The sequence below is a fragment of the Ranitomeya variabilis genome, chromosome 2, assembly GCF_051348905.1.
Source record: "Ranitomeya variabilis isolate aRanVar5 chromosome 2, aRanVar5.hap1, whole genome shotgun sequence".
In the NCBI taxonomy this organism is placed as follows: Eukaryota; Metazoa; Chordata; class Amphibia; order Anura; family Dendrobatidae; genus Ranitomeya; species Ranitomeya variabilis.
In genome coordinates this window covers 27256339-27272029 of record NC_135233.1, presented here as the reverse complement: position 1 = coordinate 27272029, position 15691 = coordinate 27256339, and positions in this window count along the sequence as shown.

Genomic DNA, 15691 nt, shown 5'->3' with positions numbered 1-15691 from the left:
CCAGTGTGTCATCTCCTCCTGTATATAGTATATACCTGTTTGTCATCTCCCCTGTATATAGTATATATGTGTGTGTCATCTCCTCCTGTATATAGTATACTAGATGGTGGCCCGATTCTAACGCATCGGGTATTCTAGAATATGCATGTCCACGTAGTATATTGCCCAGTCACGTAGTATATTGCCCAGCCACGTAGTATATTGTCCAGGCACGTAGTATATTGCCAAGGCACGTAGTATATTGCCCAGCCACGTAGTATATTGCTCAGCGACGTAGTATATTGTTCAGCGCCGTAGTATATTGCCCAATTACGTAGTATATTGCCCAGTGACGCAGTATATTGCCCAGCCACGTAGTATATTGCCCAGTGACGTAGTATACAGCACAGAGCCACGTAGTATATTGCACAGCGAAGTAGTATACAGCACAGAGCCACGTAGTATATTGCCCAGCCACGTTTGTCACAGGTTAAAAAATAAACATATACTCACCTTTCCGAGGGCCCCTTGTAGTCCACGGCAGCTTCCGGTCCCAGGGTTGGTCTGAGCGCAGGACCTGTGATGACGTCGCGGTCACATGACCGTGTAGCGGTCACATGACCGTGACGTCACGTCAGGTCCTTTCCGCGCAGGCGTGCAGGACTTGTGATGACGTCGCGGTCAAATGACCGTGACATCATGGCAGGTCCTTCTGCCATACCATCTTTGCCACCGCAAACTGCAACGGAAGATGGCGGGCAGCACGAGCGGCTCAGCAGGCTACAGAGGGTGAGTATAGCAGTTTTTTTTTTTTTTATTTATTATTTTTAACATTACATTTTGTACTATTGATGCCGCATAGGCAGCGTCAATAGTACAAAGTTGGGAACACACAGGGTTAATAGCGGCGGTAACGGAGTGTGTTACCCACGGCATAACGCGGTCTGTTACCGCCGGCATTAACCCTGTGTGAGCGGTGACCGGAGGGGTATATGCGGGCGCCGGGCAGTGAGTGCGGAGAGTAAGGAGCGGCCATTTTTTTCCGGATTGTGCACGTCGCTGATTGGTCGCGGCAGCCATGACAGGCAGCTGGCGAGACCAATCAGCGAACGAATAACCGCGACAGACAGACAGAAGGACAGACAGACGGAAGTACCCTTAGACAATTATATAGTAGATACCTGTATGTCATCTCCTCCTGTATATAGTATATACCTGTGTGTCATCTCCCCTGTATATAGTATATATGTGTGTGTGTCATCTCCACCTGTATATAGTATATACTTGTGTGTCATCTTCCCTGTATATAGTATGTACCTGTATGACATCTCCCCTGTATATAGTATATGCCATTGTGTCATCTCCTCCTGTATATAGTATACCTGTATGTCATCTCCCCTGTATATAGTATATATGTGTGTCATCTCCTCCTGTATATAGTATACTAGATGGTGGCCCGATTCTAACGCATCGGGTATTCTAGAATATGCATGTCCACGTAGTATATTGCCCAGTCACGTAGTATATTGCCCAGCCACGTAGTATATTGCCCAGCCACGTAGTATATTGCCCAGCCACGTAGTATATTGTCCAGGCACGTAGTATATTGCCAAGGCACGTAGTATATTGCCCAGCCACGTAGTATATTGCTCAGCGACGTAGTATATTGTTCAGCGCCGTAGTATATTGCCCAATTACGTAGTATATTGCCCAGTGACGCAGTATATTGCCCAGCCACGTAGTATATTGCCCAGTGACGTAGTATACAGCACAGAGCCACGTAGTATATTGCACAGCGAAGTAGTATACAGCACAGAGCCACGTAGTATATTGCCCAGCCACTGCCCGGGTATATGCGGGCGCCGGGCAGTGAGTGCGGGGAGTAAGGAGCGGCCATTATATAGTATATACCTGTGTGTCATCTCCTCCTGTATATAGTATATACCTGTGTGTCATCTCCCTTGTATATAGTATATATGTGTGTGTCATCTCCCCTGTATATAGTATATACCTGTGTCATCTCCTGTATATAGTATATATGTGTGTGTCATCTCTCCTGTATATAGTATATACCTGTGTGTCATCTCCCCTGTATATAGTATGTACCTGTGTGTCATCTCTCCTGTATATAGTATATACCTGTGTGTCATCTCCCCTGTATATAGTATATACCTGTGTGTCATCTCCCCTGTATATAGTATATACCTGTGTGTCATCTCCTCCTGTATTAGACCTCGTTCACACGTTATTTGGTCAGTATTTTTACCTTAGTATTTGTAAGCTAAATTGGCAGCCTGATAAATCCCCAGCCAACAGTAAGCCCACCCCCTGGCAGTATATATTAGCTCACACATACACATAATAGACTGGTCATGTGACTGACAGCTGCCGGATTCCTATATGGTACATTTGTTGCTCTTGTAGTTTGTCTGCTTATTAATCAGATTTTTATTTTTGAAGGATAATACCAGACGTGTGTGTGTTTTAGGGCGAGTTTCGTGTGTCAAGTTGTGTGTGTGGAGTTGCGTGTGGCGACATGCATGTAGCGACTTTTGTGAGATGAGTTTTGTGTGTCGAGTTGCATGTGACAGGTTAGTGTAGCAAGTTTTGCGCGTGGCGAGTTTTATGTCTGGTGCGTTTTGAGTATGTGCAAGTTTTGTGTGAGGCAACTTTTCTGCATGTGGCAATTTTTCCGCGTGTGCAAGTTTTACATGTGGCGAGTTTTGAGTGGCGACTTTTGTGTTTCGACTTTTATGTGGCGAGGTTGGTGTATGTGTGGTGAAATGTGTGCTGAGGGTGATATGTGTTCGAGCACGTGGTAGTGTGTGGCGCATTTTGTGTGTGTGTTCATATCCCCGTGTGTGGTGATTATCCCATGTCGGGGCCCCACCTTAGCAACTGTACAGTATATACTCTTTGGCGCCATCGCTCTCATTCTTTAAGTCCCCCTTGTTCACATCTGGCAGCTGTCAATTTGCCTTCAACACTTTTCCTTTCACTTTTTCTCCATTATGTAGATAGGGGAAAAATTGTTTGGTGAATTGGAACGCGCGAGGTTAAAATTTCGCCTCAAACATAGCCTATGACGCTCTTGGGGTCCAGACATGTGACTGTGCAAAATTTTGTGGCTGTAGCTGCGACGGTGCAGATGCCAATCCAGGGGACGGACACACACACATACACCTTTATATATTAGATACAGCTCATGTAACTGCGCATGCACAGGATTACTAATCTAATGACACGTAATATGGGATGTGGTTAATTCACCACAGTGTGGTGACAGATGGTGCCATGGTCTAGTGATTCACCGTCATCTCCCGGAAGAACCGCAGCTTAGTGCTAGAAAGTACCACAACTACTCATCAAGATCTCACTCATCCTGTATTGTACCCCAGAGCCGCACTCACTATTCTGCTGGTGCAGTCACTGTGAACATACATTACTGATCCTGAGTTATATTCTGTATTATACTCCAGAGCTGCGCTCACTATTCTGCTGGTGCAGTCACTGTGTGCATACATTACATTACTGATCCTGAGTTACATCCTGTATTATACCCCAGAGCTGCACTCACTATTCTGCTGGTGCAGTCACTGTGTACATACATTACATTACTGATCCTGAGTTACATCCTGTATTATACCCCAGAGCTGCGCTCACTATTCTGCTGGTGCAGTCACTGTGTACATACATTACATTACTGATCCTGAGTTACATCCTGTATTATACCCCAGAGCTGCACTCACTATTCTGCTGGTGCAGTCACTGTGTACATACATTACATTACTGATCCTGAGTTACATCCTGTATTATACCCCAGAGCTGCGCTCACTATTCTGCTGGTGCAGTCACTGTGTACATACATTACATTACTGATCCTGAGTTACATCATGTATTATACCCCAGAGCTGCGCTCACTATTCTGCTGGTGCAGTCACTGTGTACATACATTACATTACTGATCCTGAGTTACATCCTGTATTATACCCCAGAGCTGCACTCACTATTCTGCTGGTGCAGTCACTGTGTACATACATTACATTACTGATCCTGAGTTACATCCTGTATTATACCCCAGAGCTGCGCTCACTATTCTGCTGGTGCAGTCACTGATAACCCCTCTAAACATACGTTATGATGTTACTGATATTTGTGACACAGTTGTCAGCCCCCATGTACTCAGGATGTGAGATATTCCTGGGTTTTGTCGCTGCACAGTCACCGCTCCCCGCCGAGCCTTTCTCCTCCAGGAATTCACTGGCACACATCACACGCTGTTATTTCGGCAGCACCTGCGTCCCTAGTGCGGATGTACCCGCGCTGCCGTCTGCAGAGTATAATATTGTTCATACTGAGAATGTGTAGACACCGGTGGAATTGACAGTCGCATCATCCATAACAGCCAGTATGACTGGTATTCTGCAGGTGAGGGTCTCAAAAGACTGCAACTATTAGTGACCCCCGGCAGCGGTCAGGCCTGGCTCCAAGTCATTGTCCCAATGTGCCCCTCTTCGTCCTTTTTTTCCTCCTTCCAATAAACATCTCTTTTATACTTTCCAGTTTGCAGAGCTGTGTTGGGGCTTGTTTTTTTTTTTTGCAGTACTAGCTGTTATTTATATTTGCACTATTTTGGCATCCATACAACTTTCTCATCAGCACCGGTGTATGGGACGAGGGTTGACCAGTGCTGAACCAAGACTCCCTCAGAAAGTCTAAGGGCTTGTTCACACGATCCTTTTTTCGCTGCGGATTTTTCAGGTCCTGATTTGTGAAAACCGCAGTGCAAAACCTGCGGTGGTTTTCACTGCGGTTTTCAGTCCTTTTTCTACTGCGGATTCCACTGCGGGTTTCCAGCTGCTTTTTCCTATTGGTGCAGGTGGAAAACAGCAGCGGAATCCGCGGAAAGAATTGACATGGTACTTCTTTTTTTCCGCAGAAAATCAGCGCGGATTTTCCTGCTGAAAAAAGGAACGTGGGAACAGCGGATTTTGTTTTCCATAGGGTAACATTGTACTGTACCATGCATGGAAAACGTCTGCGGATCCGCAGCTGCAAATCCGCTGCGGATCCGCAGCGAAAACCGCATCGTGTGAACATAGCCTAAAACTTACTCTTGGGCAGGGATGACTTAAAGGGATTGTTCGGGACTTTAACAATGATGGCTTATCCTTAGGATAGGCCAATAATGTCTGACGACTGGCACCCCCACTGATCAGCTGTTCCCTGTGTCGGCGATGGACAGAACTGCTCCGTTGCGGTGCTACACAATACATCTGCCGGGTACTGCACATCCACCATCTTTTCAAATCATTAGGGAGTGGATGTGCAATACCCGGCTGTGGCCACTAATCCGTTGATGGCGCTGTGCGCTGCATCCGAGCAGTTCCGATCGCTGACGACACCGGGAACACCTGATCGGCAGGAATGGCGAGTGTCGCACCCTCACGAATCAGACACCGATGACCTATTCTAAGAATAGGAATTCAATGTTAAAGTCTCGGATAACCCCTTTAATTCTACTACATTTATCATAAACACATATAAAATGGCATCCATGTGTTGTCCATTATGTTTTGTTTTTTTCCGTGACCCGTTTATTTAAATGGAAGAGATTTGTCTCCAAAAAGGACCATAGTAGGACATGTCTCACTTTTGTATTTTATTAATGGGCAGCAAAAAAAATGAAGGATATGTAAAAAGTCCCATCGAATACAATGGGCCTCATTTATCCAACATGGATGCAAAACTGTCTTTATTGCCCATAGCAACCAATCAGAGCTCAGCTTTCATTTTTCAAGCTGCTCTGGTAAAATGAAAGCTACGATGTGATTGGTTGTTATGAGCAACAAAGGCAGTTTCACTTCTAGTTTAGTTTTGATAAATGAGGCCTGTTGTGTCAGCAGAAAAAATACCTGACAACAAGGAAATTAAAAATGGACGCGTGAATCAGGCCTCAGAAGCTGTTCACACAGTGTTTTTATAATAAAGTGACCCCCCATATTAAAATGTGACTATACATTTCTAATATTCTCCATTATGTATGTGCTGCTTCCTTTTAGATTTGTGCCCTATGTTTTTTTTTCCAAAATGGCCACCGAAGAGACACGGGGAAACATCAAATCTCTGGTGTGGGATGGATCAGCGCCAATGATGATGGCTGGCGCTATGTTCTTCCCACGGCTGAAGAAAAAAGGCAAGACAGATGTGGTTTAGACTTTTCACAGCTCACCTCACGCCTCTGCGGTGTCCATTTTGTTAAAAAAAAAGAAAAGACAAAGGTGCGCCGATTTGACAGGAGTCAGAAGGAGCATAATGGAGGACGTAAGATATGGTGACTATAAAAAAAAAATGCATAGTCACACTGCACTTTAAAGGGGATGTCTCATGAAATGGAGAGTGGCTACTGAGAGCATCTTCCTGACAGAATATTGGTCTTAAAGGGGTATTTCCAAAATCTATAGTTATCCCCTATCCAAAAGATACAGGATAAATCACTGATCGCTGGGGGTCCGACAACTGGTACCCTGACTTATTCAGGAAACTGAGACCTACAGAGCCCTGTCTTGAATGTGCATGAACCACCTCCAAGACTCTTTTGTTCTTTCTCTATGAGGCTATGTGCACACGTTGCGGATTTTGCTGCGGATCCGCAGAAGATTGGCCGCCACGGATTCGCAGCAGTTTTCCATGCGTTGTACAGTACCATGTTAACGTATGGAAAACGAAATCCGCAGTGCACACGGTGTGGAAAATATTGCGCAGAAACGCTGCATTGTATTTTCCGCAGCATGTGAATTCTTTGTGCGGATTCCACAACGGTTTACACCTGCTCCACAATAGGAATCCGCAGGTGTTAAACCGCAGGTGGAATCCACACAAAATCTGCAGAAATTCCGCCATAAATCCGCAGATAAAACTCAGTGCGTTTTACCTGCGGATTTTTCAAAAAAGGTGCGGGAAAATTCGCACCAGAATCCGCAACGTGTGCACATAGCCTGAGACAGCCGAAGAGAGTAGAATTCACTATCCAGTAGATAAGAGTTGACTATCAAACTGGAGAATACCTCTTTAAAGGCCAGGAGTTTGGGGTGAGAATTAAAAAAAAAAAAAAAGATAGATTTTCTTGTTCGCAAACAGGTTTTTTTTGTTGCAGATTTGCTCCAAAAATCGCTTCATAAACACTTGGAAAAAATCTCTCCATTCATTTCTATAGTATGTTCTTCATGCTGTGCATATGAGGAATATTATGAGCATTTTTTTTTCCCTAAAGAGGTTTTTGAAAAATGTCTGGTTGAAAAAAAAAAGTGCAATATCTTTGAAGTGTGTCTTGATGGAATCCGCTCCAAATTCAGTACTGTCCAATCAAATGGCTGAAAAAAAAAAGGTTCAGGGAAAAAATGACTTCCAAATAGTAACAAAGTATTCAAAACTGCTTCAGTAGAATAAGAAAAAAACAAACAAAACTATTCTTAATCCTCTCAAAGGGTATGTGCACACCTGGAAGCCACCTGAAAAAGCTCCACAAAACCACCGCACTGCTGTGCACATGATCAGTCTTTTGTTATTTCTTACAACAACTTAGGGTTTAGAAAATGTGAAGCAGCTAAAATAAGTAACATCTTCATTTTTCAGATGACTTCCACGGTCCGGAATGACGGCGCTTTGGACGGAGCGGAAAACCTGATCTGCCCAAAGCGGCACCCCCTTCTTTACGTGCGGTGATTCCGGATATGTTCAGTGAACACATCCGGATTCACCGCACCCTATACATAGGACCCTGTGATTTACCTTGCGGCGATGGAGCGTCGCCGCAAGGTAAACAGACATGCTGCGTTCTAAAAAGACGCGCCGCATGTCTGGAAACGCAGGGCCGCCGGATGCGTGTTCGCATGCATAGTGGAGACAGGATTTCATAAAATCTGTAACATCTGGACGCTGCGGGTTGGACACTGCGCTGCTAAGGCTACTTTCACACTTGCGTCGTGTGGCATCCGTCGCAATCCGTCGTTTTGGACAAAAAACGGATCCTGCAAATGTGCCCGCAGGATGCGTTTTTTGCCCATAGACTTGTATTGGCGATGGATCGCGACGGATGGTCACACGTCCCATCCGTCGTGCACTGGATGCGTTGTGTTTTGGCGGACCGTCGTCACAAAAAAAGTTCAATGTAACTTTTTTTGTTCGTCGCGTCCGCCATTTCCGACTGTTCATGCGCGGCCGGAACTCCGCCCCCCTCCTCCCCGGGACATAGACTGGGCAGCGGATGCGTTGAAAAACTGAATCCGCTGCCCACGTTGTGCACAATTTTCACAACGTCCGTCGGTACGTCGGGCCGACGCAAGTGCGAAAGAAGCCTAAGGCCTCTGTCACACATCTGTTTTTTACAGTCACAATCCGTCAAAGTGTTGAAAGGACGGATCCTGTGGAGATTGTAAAAAACGGATTCACTGGATCCGTTTTTTTGATGGATTTGTCGAAGCAGGTGCTGCCGGAATTTTAAAGGAACAGAATTCCAGGAGAGAGAAAGAAAGAGAGAAAGAAAGAGAGAAAGAGAGAAAGAGAGAAAGAGAGAAAGAGAGAAAGAGAGAAAGAGAGAAAGAGAGAAAGAGAGAAAGAAAGAAAGAAAGAAAGAAAGAAAGAAAGAAAACATTTTTTCCCCGGAATGGAAAAATGGGTTAAATTAAAGAAATAGAATTTCTTCCGTGCATGCTGTTTAAAAAAACGGAAGCCGTCGCTGGATTCCGTCTTTTGACAGACAGCGACGGATCCTGCGTCCATAGGCTTCCATTATAGCCAACGACAGACATCGCAGGATCCATCGCTGTCTGACTTTTCGACGTACATTAAAAATGTTCCTCTGTGTGTTGTCTCCACCCAACGGACAGCGATTTTACGACGTATCCAGCGCACGATGGATGAAATGTGTGGCCATCCGTCACAATCCGTCGCTTATACAAGTCTATGAGAAAAAAACGGATCCAGCAGCAACATTTGCTGGATCCGTTTTTTTCTAAAAACGACGGATTGTGACTGATGGCAAAAAAAACGGATGTGTGAAGGAACAGTAATCCGGATGTAATCCGGCACGTGGAAACATACCTTTACCTCTGCGGGTTCTCCATCGTCCAGCATCTTGATGACATCGTGTGCATGTACCCCAAAGAAGGAGCGTTTCTTGAAGCGTTTTTGAGCACCTTAAACAACCCTGCCCTTATAAAATGGAAAACCCCACTGCAAAATCTGCTACTGAAAGGGATTCAAATCCATAAATTCTCAGCAAAAATTGCTAGTATATGAAATTTTCAGCATGGTGGCATGGCTTTGTCTGGATTTCAAATCTACAGGAGTGGATTCAGGAAATCTTATTTATATCTCATTTATGATCAGCTGCATATGCACACCACAGAGAAGCAGAGCCGGATTTAAGAGGTGGGTGGCCCGGGGCCCATTTTGGAGGGAGGCCCATTTTTCAAGGTGTTGCAATATGTAATGCAAAAACACAAAATGAAACGAATGCAAGTTTAATTACAAACATCATTTACACAGAGTAATTCAGGTAAAATCATTCATTTTTTACAATCCAGGCACTTTCCTTGATTTTCGTGCTGCAAAATCACTAATCACAGCTCATGATAGCCAAATTTACAAGTTGTTCCTGCTTCATGGATGTCCTTAATCAGTTTTCAACTAATTTGAGTTTTGAGAAGGAACGCTCACCACTTCAGTTTGTTATCATCAAAATTAGATATATCCTTAGAGCTATCTCAATATTTGCTGTATATGTCAGAGGCTGTTTACCTGTATATATCAGAGGCTGTTGGTGTGCTGGCTGTACATAGAATAGAGGCTGAGGGGCTGTATAAAGTGTATACACAGCACTATACTGTAAACAGGTCCACACTATATACATACAGTATACACAGACACACTACAATGAAGGATATAGTGTGGACCTGTATATACAGTATGGTACTGTGTAGGACAGAAGCTGCAAGAAAGATACACAGACACACACACACAGACATACACACACACACACACAGACAGATATCATACTCACCCACCGTGTCACTGTGAGGACCACAGTGACTGAAGATCCAGAGTGAAGTACTGCCGCGCTCCGCGGTGGAGAATCCTCTTCTCGCGCCGACATCGTGGCTCTGCCTCCTTCCTCGAAGGTAGCTGAACAGACTCTCACCTGATCTAATCCGAGGGAGCGATCATATAGCTGAATAGGTAGCGCCTAGAAGCTTCTGTTGGGATCGGAGAAGGCTGCCGCATGCCATAAGCTACGCATTAGGTACAGGGAGGGTACTAAGGAAGTCTGGCTAGGCTAGCCAGGTGCCATGACTCTGCCGCTCTGCGCCAGCCACTGAGATGTAGGACCGTAGCCAGGTCCCTACACTTTCAATAGTTTCTCTTTTGTTAAATATTCCTTATTAGGCTTCTTTCACACTTGCGTCGGTACGCGGCCGTAACAATGCGTCGGCTCGACGTACGTTGTGAAAATTAGCCACAGCGTGGGCAGCGAATGCAGCACCTGCTTCGACGCATCCATCAAAAAAACGGATCCAGTGAATCCGTTTTTTACAATCTCCACAGGATCCGTCTTTTCAACACTTTGATGGATTGTGACTGTAAAAAACGGATGTGTGACAGAGGCCTTAGGCTTCTTTCGCACTTGCGTCGGCCCGACGTACCGACGGACGTTGTGAAAATTGTGCACAACATGGGCAGCGGATTCAGTTTTTCAACGCATCCGCTGCCCACTCTATCTCCCGGGGAGGAAGGGGCGGAGTTCCGGCCGCGCATGCGCGGTAGGAAGTGGTGTACACGACGTACGAAAAAATTTTACATTGAAAGTTTTGTCGTGGCGACGGTCCACCAAAACACGACGCATCCAGTGCACGACCGAAGCGACGTATGGCCATATGTCGCGATCCGTCGGCAATACAAGTCTATGGGAAAAAAACGCAACCTGCGGGCACATTTGCAGGATGCGTTTTTTTCCCAAAACGACGCAAGTGTGAAAGAGGCCTTAGTGATGAGCGAATATACTCGTTAGGCCGGAGTCACACTACAGCGAGATACGGCCGAGTCTCGCAGGTTAAAAACAAGCTCTGGCACCGGCACTCCGGAGCGGAGCGTGCAGCTCCATGTATTGCTATGCGGCCGCACGCTCCGCTCTGGAGTGCCGGTGCCAGAGCTTGTTTTTAACCTGCGAGACTCGGCCGTATCTCACTGTGTGTGATCCCGGCCTTACTCGCAATTTCCCGAGCACGCTCGGGGGTGCTCCGAGTATTTTTTAGTGCTCGGAGATTTAGTTTTTCTTGCCGCAGCTGAATGATTTACATCTGTTGGCCAGCATAAGTACATGTGGGGATTCTCTAGCAACCAGGCAACCCCCACATGTACTTATGCTGGCTAACAGATATAAATCATTCAGCTGCGGCAATAAAAACTAAATCTCCGAGCACTAAAAAATACTTGGAGGACCCCCGAGCATGCTCCGGAAATCTTGAGTAACGAGTATATTCGCTCATCACTATTCCTTATCATTAGAAACGGTTCACAGCAAAGAGACGTGTATTTTACATGTTTTGAGATATTTATCCCTATATTGGTGGGAAGCCCCTGCTTGGTGGGTGGCCCAGGGCCGTGCCCCCCCCCATAAATCCGGGCCTGCGGAGAAGGGCACTCATAGGCCATGCAACTTTTTTCTGCTTCCTTTTTTCTGTAGGTGTCTGCAATACACACTAACATTTTTTTTATCTTATGTGTTTTTGGTGCAGAATTGAAGCAGCATTTGTGCGGAGTCGGTGAAGACCACTGTGATTTTGTCACAGGTTACACTATTACACATTTAGGGCTTGTGCACACGCTGCAGACTCCATTGCGGAATTTTCCGCAGCGGATTTGATAAATCCGCAGTGCAAAACCGCTGCGGTTTTTACTGTGGATTTATCGCGGTTTCTATTGCGGTTTCCTCTGCGGGTTTTCACCTGCAGATTTCTATTGGAGCAGGTGTAAACCCGCAGCGGAATCCGCACAAAGAATTGACATGCTGCGAAAAATAAACCGCTGCGTTTCCGCGGCATGTGCACTGCAGATTTCATTTCCCATAGCTTTAGGCCGGTTTCACACGTCAGTGGCTCCGGTACGTGTGTTGACAGTTTTCTCACGTACCGGAGACACTGACACACGTAGACACATTAAAATCAATGTGTCTCTGCACATGTCAGCGTGTTTTCATGGACCGTGTGTTCGTATGAAAAACACGGAGACATGTCAGTGTTCGTGGGAGCGCACGGATCACACGGTCCCATTAAAGTCAATGGGTCCGTGTAAGACACATAACGCACACAGATGCTGTCCATGTGCAGTCCATGTGCCGTGCAGGAGACAGCGCTACTGTAAGCGCTGTCCCCCCAGTGTGGTGCTGAAGCCACCATTCATTTCTTCTCTCCAGCAGCGTTCGCTGGAGAGAAGGAATGAAAAATCATTGTTTTTTTTATTTTTTTTGTGTTTAAAATAAAGATCCTTGTCACCACCCCCTGTGCGCCCGCCCGCTGGAAATAAAATACTCACCCGGCTCCCTCGATGCTTCCTCTTAGCGTCGCAGCTCTTCCTGTATGAGCGGTCACGTGGTGCTGCTCATTACAGTGATGAATATGCGGCTCCCCCTCCCACCTCCTTATTTTAAACACAAAAAAAATAAAAAAACAATGATTTTTCATTCCTTCTCTCCAGCTTCCGAACCAGATGCAGGGGACAGCGCTTATCTCTAGCGCTGTCTCCTGCACGGTCCGTGTGGTACCCAGTCGGCACATGGTTGCCGCTCGTGTGCCACACTGATGTGCCACGTGAGCACACGGACACGGATAACTCCGGTACCGATTTTTCCGGTACCGGAATTATCTGGACGTGTGAGACTGGCCTTACATGGTACTGTAAATGCATGGGAAACCGCTGCGGATCCGCAGCAAAATCCGCAGCGTGTGCACATACCCTTAGGCTATGTGCACACGATGTGGATTTTACTGCAGATTTGCAGCGGATTTGCCGCTGCGGATTCGCAGCAGTTTTCCATGCGTTGTACAGTACCATGTTAACGTATGGAAAATGAAATCCGCAGTGCCCATGGTGCGGAAAATACTGCGTGGAAACGCTGTGTTGTATTTTCCGCAGCATGTAATTCTTTGTGCGGATTCTGCAGCGTTTTACACATGCTCCTCAATAGGAATCCACAGGTGTAAAACCGCTGTGGAATCCGCACAAGAGCCGCAGTAATTCCGCAGGTAAAATGCAGTGCGTTTTATCTGCAGATTTTTCAAAAAAGGTGCGGAAAAATCTGCACCAGAATCCGCAACGTGTGCACATAACCTCAGGGTTCTTCCCTAGTGGTGGGTAGCTGAGGACAGCTTCCTGTAAATCCCATGGGGCCGGCCTGCAGCTGTTCCTCTGCACACAGATGGGTTATGGCGTCCTAGATGCCTGGATTCCGGCCACACCCAGGCAATGGCGTGTAAACACAAGTGTGGCAGCTGCAGACATGATGATAGGCCTGTGACATGGAGAGCCTGCAGGTCAGCACCCAATGCCTGGGTCATCCTGCCTTATGTGGTTCATTTCCCATAATCCTCTGCTGCAAACTCGTCCTACTTCACCGATTAATCAAGTAATTACCGCGCACATTGCATTCTCATGTAATTACTGGTTATTCTCGTACTGTTCCTCCACCACCTGCACTATATGGCGGTGCACATGGCGGAGTCATGAATGCAGTCTGAGTTCAGATATGGGTTTTTGTATTAGAAGTGTTTGGAGGCCTGAGGCCAGTTTCACGCGAGCCTGTCAATCAATTTTTTTTTTTTTTTATTAAAATGCATTTATTTGGAGCTAAAAATCATTTTTGCCATCAGGTATCATTACGTATTTTGCACCGTTTGGCTTCTACAGGCGCTTTGTTTCCCTCCACATTCAACTTTGATGTGTTCTGTGGTCATAAATTAGATGAGATGAGCTCAGAAAAAGGCAGATAAAAGTTACAAACGCTCCATCAGACCGCCCCCAGCGACCCCGCCGACAGATTCTCCTGAATCTTTGATTGATGAAACCCAATTGCAAACATTAATTTTAGACCAATATACACTGATTTCAGTAAAAAAATAAAAAAGTCCCTAAAAAGTGGACATCCCCTTTAAGCTGCCTGCAAATTGTCTTTGTCTGTCAGTTTTTACATAAAGTTTTTGTTTCTTTTTTTACATTTTTTCTGTACTACTTTGTGCTTTTTTAGACAATAGTAGAGTTTTATTCATTTCTTCTCTAGTTTTCTTGTGGAAAATAAGTCAAAACTGTTGTGGTGTAGCCATAGTTGCCAACATTTCTGGAGACGTTTACGCCTTTGTTCACACATGGATACTCACTGATTGAATTTTCCATCCACACTTAGTGATGAGTGGTCGGATGAGTTGTTTTGACGTGCCCGCCGACCGCACGGGAACGCAACTGTCCTGCATACCCAATGTTAAAGATAGGTATGCAGGACACATGCGGAAGTAGGAGGAGCTTAACGTAGGAAGTATGCAGCCTCCGCAAAGCCCCCGAACGCAAATGTGAACATAGCCATAGACCCTTTAGGGTATGTGCACACCTCAGGATTTCTTGCAAAAATTTTCCTGACAAAAACCAGACATTTCTGCGAGAAAACGTTTTTTGTGCGTTTTTTTCCAAATGCATAGAATTGCGGGAAAAAACGCGGAAAATCCGCAAAATGAATGAACATGCTGCTTTTTTTACCATGATGCGTTTTTTTTCGCAGAAAAAAAAACGCACCATGTGCACAAAACATGACGAATGCATTCTAAATGATAGGATGCATAATGTATGCGTTTTTAATGAGTTTTTATAGCGTTTCTATCGCGAAAAAAACGCGAAAAAACCTGAACGTGTGCACATACCATTAGGATTTTTTTTTTTACATTTCAAATTATACTATTCATAGGTTTCTTAAAACATTATGTGATTTGTTATGTGAAAACTGCAAAAAAAACAAAACACCCAAACCCTCCTCAATAGAAAGACATAAATCACTTTAGCAAAAAATAAAAAAAAATGCCAGTAAATAAGAGAAATGCCATAAAAAGATGTTTTATACTGTATGACTTGCACATTTCCCTTGTTGCTCTGCTATATATGAGATCACTGGTTTTACCAGAAATCGCGCAGTGTAAAACGCAGACGTCGGGTATGTGCAGAACATCAAATCACAAGCACAAAAATGATTATTAACGTGCCAGATATTTATGCACTCCGACATCACAGCAACATAAACCCGATTGTAATCTCTTCCACACCCCTCCATAGATGACTGCGAGATAACATTTCTATTCCCTGTCATTCCTGGCAATGCTCCAACCCTCCCTTTAAGACCTTTGCCCTTTATCGTTAATGTCCTATCGCCCCATGGGCTATGGGCAACCATGTATTGAAATGGAGAGTGTGGAAAAAAAAAAAAAAAAAAGTAGAAATGATCTTTCAGAATTCTGCCGTAGGTTACTTCCACAAGTGCCTCACATTACTTCTGCAAGCTCTTCAAATATCCAAACTGTCGAAAGAGAAAGATTAGACTAGTTTTCCATAGCAACCAAGTCAATGCCAAGTTCCCTTTTGAAAGCTGAGCTCTGGTTGCTATGGGTCACCAGGCCAG